General features: G+C 48.8%; 1 protein-coding gene across 1 annotated transcript in view; it reads left to right on the top strand.

Annotated features, from left to right (window-relative positions):
- The window catches only part of TMEM268 (transmembrane protein 268), a 35410-nt gene continuing 29410 nt past the window's right edge, over nt 1-6000 (top strand). The window contains exon 1 of the mRNA XM_049774191.1: nt 1-79. The gene's annotated coding sequence lies outside the window, so the exon portion shown is untranslated. The remainder of the gene's footprint in view (nt 80-6000) is intronic.

The raw sequence follows: 6000 nt of genomic DNA, 5'->3' as shown, positions 1-6000 counted from the left end.
GCGGGGGGACGGCGGTGGAGCCCCCCGATTCTCCTCCGAGGCCCGGGGGGCCGCCCTGGAGGCGGTGGCGCGCGGCCCGGTGAGTGTGCGCTTTCGTGCGTCCTGGTGTCCGTGCGTCTTTGCGCACAGTTTGAGGCTGCCTTTGCTTAGCAGGACTGACTGCTCGGCCTGCCTGGGCTGGGGTTCTGGGGGTTCGGGGTGGATTCGAGTCCTTGGGGTGCAGAGTGGGGGGAATCACTGAGGCAGGGGGTGCTTTTTTCCTCCTCCTCCAGGGAGCCCAGCTGGCACGGGTCTGCCTGGGCGCAAAGACGCAGCGCACCGAGGCTAGGCGAAGGGGAGGGTGCCAGTCCGGTTCTGGCCCAGACCCAGACCCAGACAGGGTCCTTGATCTTGCAGGTTCAACTTTGGTTTCAGAACCCGAGTTTTTCCTCTGCGCGATGGAGACCTTGCCCCCACCCCCCCCCCATTGTTTCCAAGCTTTTGTAAAAGAAAAACAACCCCAAAAGAGAAACACCCACACTCAAGGCGGGCATGGGCTCATCAGGCTGGGACTTCCAGGTTTCACAAAAACAGAACCTGGGTTTTGTCGAAACTCTGGGATTTCCACTCTATCACCCACCCCAACCCCAAAGTCAGAGCTACCTCACTCGCTCCCAAATCTGCAAGACACTTTCTGGAGTGGGGGCCCGGTTCTGCCTTCTGCAAAAGCAGAAGGGACTTTACTGTTTGAGCCGTCTTGACAGCTAATTTTTTTTTTTCAGAGCCTGGCCAGCATTGCTAGACTCTGGAGTTAAAATGCAGAACTGGCAGGAGGAACCTCAGGAATTAGGCTAATTTGGGTGTGGAGAGGCCCCCTCATGCCAGGCTCTCCCCTCACCACTGGAACCCGTGCCAGAGAGAGCAGGATGGTTGATGGGTGGCATCAAAAGGTGATGAATGGGACAGTGCCTGTTTTGGGGCAGTCTGCGCAGCCCTGCCCCTGTCATTATCCCTGAGTGGACCAGGGGATGCCCTGGAGGGTACAGAGTGCCCTGATCGGCTCTCCTTGGCAGTGCTCAGGGTTTAGTCCTGGTGGTGCTCGATTTGCCATATATGGTGCGGGAAATTTAATTAAAGCCAGCTCACCTTTTTTTTTTAAATTTATTTTATTTTATTTTTTTTGGGTCACACCCAGTGGCACTCAAGGGTTGCTCCTGGCTCTGCACTCAGAAATCGCTCTAGGCAGGCGAGAAAATATGGGATGCTGGAGGTCGAGCTGTGTTCCAGGCAAATGCCCTACCCCTGTGCTATCTCTCCGGCCCTACCAGGTCACCTTACCCCCTATCCTGTCTCTCTGGTTCCACGATAACATTTGTTGTAAAGTAGTTTTAATTTGGGGGGGGGTGGTCATATCCAGCGGTGCTCAAGGCTTCCTCCTGGCTCTGCACTCAGAAATTGGGGCAGGAGAGATAGTATGGGGGGAAGGCATTTGCCTTGCACGCAGAAGGTCGGTGGTTCGAATCCCGGCATCCCATATGGTCTCCCGAGCCTGCCAGGAGCGATTTCTGAGGGCAGAGCCAGGAGGAAACCCCCTCCCCCCCCAAAAAAAAACACTTCTGGCAAGCTCAGGAGACCATTTAGGATGCTGGGGATCAAACCTGGGTCTGTCCCGGGTCAGCCGTGTGCAAGGCAAACGCCCTACCAGTATGATATCCCTCCGGCCTGTTGAAAAGTTTTAAGGACTCTACCACTGAACCACGTCCTTGGCCCACAGGTCCGTGGACCGCTATTGGTATGCAGGTGTTGTAGAAAGGTTGAGAGACACTGCTCTAGGGAACCTTCAGCTCAGACCTCAGGGTTGGTGTATTGTCCCAGGACTTCGCATGGTTTCCATGACTGGGTTCTGGGTGGACACATGGGCGCATCATTAATACACGGTCCATGTTCTGGCTGGAACGAGAGCAATGGAGACTCAATGATGACATGTAAGAAATACATACAGAGGGTCCTAAGGCTGAAGGAAGTATTTTGTTGTGAAAGAAGCAAAGTGCTAGGAACATGCTTGGTTCTCTTCTTTGTTCTCTTCTCCTTATTTTTTTTGGGCGGGGAAGGCACACCTGGTGATGCTCAGGGATTACTCCTGGCTATGTGTTCAGAAATTAGTTCTGGCTTGGGGACCATATGGGACGCCGGTGATCGAACCATCAGCCGTGTGCAAGGCAAACGTCCTATTGCTGCACTATTGCTCTGACCCCATTTTTAAAAATTATTTTTATTTTTTTCCTCCCTCTCTCATTTTTATTTAAAAAAAAGATTGATTGATTGATTGGTTTTTGGGCCACACCTGGTGGCATTCAAGGGCCACTCTTGGTTCTACGCTCAGAAATCGCTCCTGGCAGGCTCAGGGGACCATATGGGATGCCAGGATCAAACTGGGTCTCTCTCGGGTCAGCCGAATGCAAGGCAGCCCTATCGCTATCTCTCCGCCCCCCTCTTTCTCCTTATATATGACAAGAGCTAGCAGCTGGGTTATGGGTCAGCCCTAGGAACACTTGCCTTACATGTGTATACTCCTGGGTTTGATCCCCTCCATCTGCATCATTTAAAAAAAACATAGATTATTGGCAGAAAAATAACAACAACAACAAAAATATGGTGAGGTAATGATCAGAGCTAGTTAACGAATAGCATTTCCATCTTTGCTTAGCCACTCACAAGTTCAAAACCAACTTCTTGGCCAGACAGAATAGTGCAAAATTTTAAAATAGCAACACACATGGGCCTCCAGATCTTATTTGTTCCACTTTGTTCCAGATGCTGTTGTTCATCTTCAATTTGGGAATCTGTGGAACAGCTTTTCCCTGTGGAAAGATTCCTTTATTTGCAGATAAGGAAGCCATTTTTAAAGCTGAACCACTTGCCAACATTTACATACTAGGGGCTGGAGAGATTGTAAACAGGGGAGGGTGCTTGCCTTGCATGCATCCATTCCACTTGCATCTGGTGTAGCCCCCCCCCCCCCCAGACTGTTAGGAAGGATTCCTGAGTGCAGAACCAGTAATAACCCCTGAGCAACACTGGGTGTGGGCCCCAAACAAAGCAAAACAAAAAAATCCAAAACACTTCCGTAGTAGTAGTAAATGTGGTTATGAACTGATCTTAAAACCAGTTACTCCACCCCAGAATCCTCATTTTTTAAAATAAATGTATTGATACCAATGTGAATTACAAGACTTTCACAGATGGAGTTTAGGCTCATAGTGACAGTGAATTAGGGCCATTCCTACCACCAGTGTTGACCTCCCTCCTCACCTTTTTCCAGCATGCCTCCCATACCTTCACCCTTTGCCCCCGGGACTGCTAGCTAGTGTAACAGGTTCCTTTTGTGTATAGCTTGCTGTAGTTTGGGTCTCTTGATTCAATTGTCATTGACTTTGGCTTGGGTATTTAAGTGTGACCATTTTTTATTTCTTTTTTTTTTTTTTTTTTTTTTGGTTTTTGGGTCACACCCGGCGGTGCTCAGGGGTTACTCCTGGCTGTCTGCTCAGAAATAGCTCCTGGCAGGCACGGGGGACCATATGGGACACCGGGATTCGAACCAACCACCTTTGGTCCTGGATCGGCTGCTTGCAAGGCAAACACTGCTGTGCTATCTCTCCGGGCCCCATTTTTTATTTCTATTCAATGCTTCTGAGACCACTTGGCTCAGGATCCCATCCACTTTTTTTTTTCTTTTCTCAATTTGTAGGAGGACCTAGAAATAGGAGGCAAAACATAAGGTAATTCATGTTCTATGATTCTGTAAAAAAAAAAAAAAATTAGCAGGCAGGAGCCCCTGTCTAGAAGCTATAAATATAAATAAAATTAAAAGAAGAAAAAAAAAAAGAAAAATGAGGGACAGATGTGGCAAGTTTTTTGTTTGTTTGTTTTTTTTTGCATAGGCACAGTAAATATTGGAGAAATGAGAAAGGAAATTCAGGGCCAGAGAGATAGCATGGAGGTAGGGCATTTGCTCTTGCATGCAGAAGGACGATAGTTCGAATCCCGGCATTCCATATGGTCCCCCTGAGCCTGCCAGGAGCGAATCCTGAGCATAGAGCCAGGAGGAACCCCTGAGAGCTGCTGGGTGTGACCCAAAAAAAGGAAGGAAGGAAGGAAGGAAGGAAGGAAGGAAGGAAGGAAGGAAGGAAGGAAGGAAGGAAGGAAGGAGGGAGGGAGGGAGGGAGGGAGGGAAGGAGGGAAGGAGGGAGGGAGGAAGAAGAAAGGATGGAAGGAGGGAGGGGGAGGGAGGGAGGAAGGAAAAGGAAGGAAATACACTTGGCCTAAGGCAGGGGTCTTCAAACTTTTTAAAGTGGGGGCCGTATTACTGTCCCTTAGAGAGCTGGAGGGCCGGACTATATGAGCTACTAATTCCTACTCACACTGCACATATCTTATATAAATAAAATGAAAACCATTTATAAATAAACAGATCACGCACCAGTATTTCAATGGGAACTGTGGGCCTGCTTTTGGCTAAAGAGATGGTCAGTGTCCGGTTCCATATTTGTCACTGCCAGCTGTAACAACTGATGCAAGTGGGCATCAGTTAATCTTGATCTGGTTGGAGATTGCAGATGTTTCATTCTTGAAAAAGTCTGTTCACAGGCTTAAGTGCTACCAAAGATGGTTACCATTTTGAGTGCATGGTTCCTGATATTTGGATATACACTGAATGTATATGCTGGCAGGTATCTTGGCAACCAAACAGCGCTCACTGCTGGCGGGCCAGATCAGACACCTCTGCGGGCGGCATGTGGCCCGCGGGCCGTAGTTTGAAGACCCCTGGCCTAAGGGATAGAGGGTGTCTACAGCTTTGAAACATACTGTCATGAGACCAACTACATGTTAGCTGTCAAACCCCAAGGTCTTTATGGTTCCAGGAAACGTTCTGCTCAGTCGAGGTCAGTTCTCTGTCAGCATCATTCCTCTGTAATTAGAGGTCTTGGTTTTGCACAGATCCTAGGACAAAGCCTAGGAAAGAGGCTTTCTTTATGATTCCAGAAAAAGTTTTGCTCAGTTGTAATTGTTGTTGTCAATCTTCTATAATTAGTGATCTTGGTGGTTGCACAGATCTTAGGATGGAGGGTCTTCTGATTTCATCCCACTGTTAGGTGATGAGATAGAGCAACCTGCCCTTAGATCAAGGTTGCTGTATCCTCATCATCAGCGTGTCATATGAACCTGTCCTGGCTCAAATCGGTGCCATGCAGTATTAGGGCCTATCCCAAGGGTGTTGGTGGAATCCTCATCTTTGAATACAAAAGTTGATTTTGGGGCCGGGCGGTGGCGCTAGAGGTAAGGTGCCTGCCTTGCCTGCGCTAGCCTAGGACGGACCGTGGTTCGATCCCCCGGTGTCCCATATGGTCCCCCAAGCCAGGAGCGACTTCTGAGTGCATAGCCAGGAGTAACCCCTGAGCGTCACCGGGTGTGGCCCAAAAACCAAAAAAAAAAAAAAACAAAAAAAACAAAACAAAAACAAAAAAACCCAAAAGTTGATTTTCCTGAATAGTTGGATATTTTTATTCATTCTCCTTGGACCACCCCTACTCCCTTGGTGTTTGCATTTTTGCTTGCTTGTTTTGCGGCCACACCAAGTGATGCTCCAAGGGTTACTCCTGACGCTGCATTCAAGAATCACTCCTGGCGGTACTCGGGGTACTATATGAGATGCCAAGGGTCAAACCTAGGCTGGTTGCATGCGAGGCAAGCGCCTTTTCCACTGTACTATTTCTCCAGCCCTATGTTTGCATTTTGCAACATGTTTTTAGAAGCTCTTTTCTCTCCAAAGAGCATTTTAGTGTAAACGTGTCTGGCTGGCTGGGGTACTCCCTCAAAAAGAAAAAGAAGCTTTTGGGGCCAGAGAGATAGCATGGAGGTAGGGCGTTTGCCATGCAAGCATAAGGACAGTGGTTCGAATCCTGGCATCCCATATGGTCCCCTGAGCCTACCAGGAGCGGTTTCTGAGCTTAGAGCCAGGAA

This window comes from Suncus etruscus, chromosome 5 (genome assembly GCF_024139225.1).
Source record: "Suncus etruscus isolate mSunEtr1 chromosome 5, mSunEtr1.pri.cur, whole genome shotgun sequence".
NCBI lineage: Eukaryota > Metazoa > Chordata > Mammalia > Eulipotyphla > Soricidae > Suncus > Suncus etruscus.
This window is presented reverse-complemented; position numbering and strand designations above follow the sequence as displayed.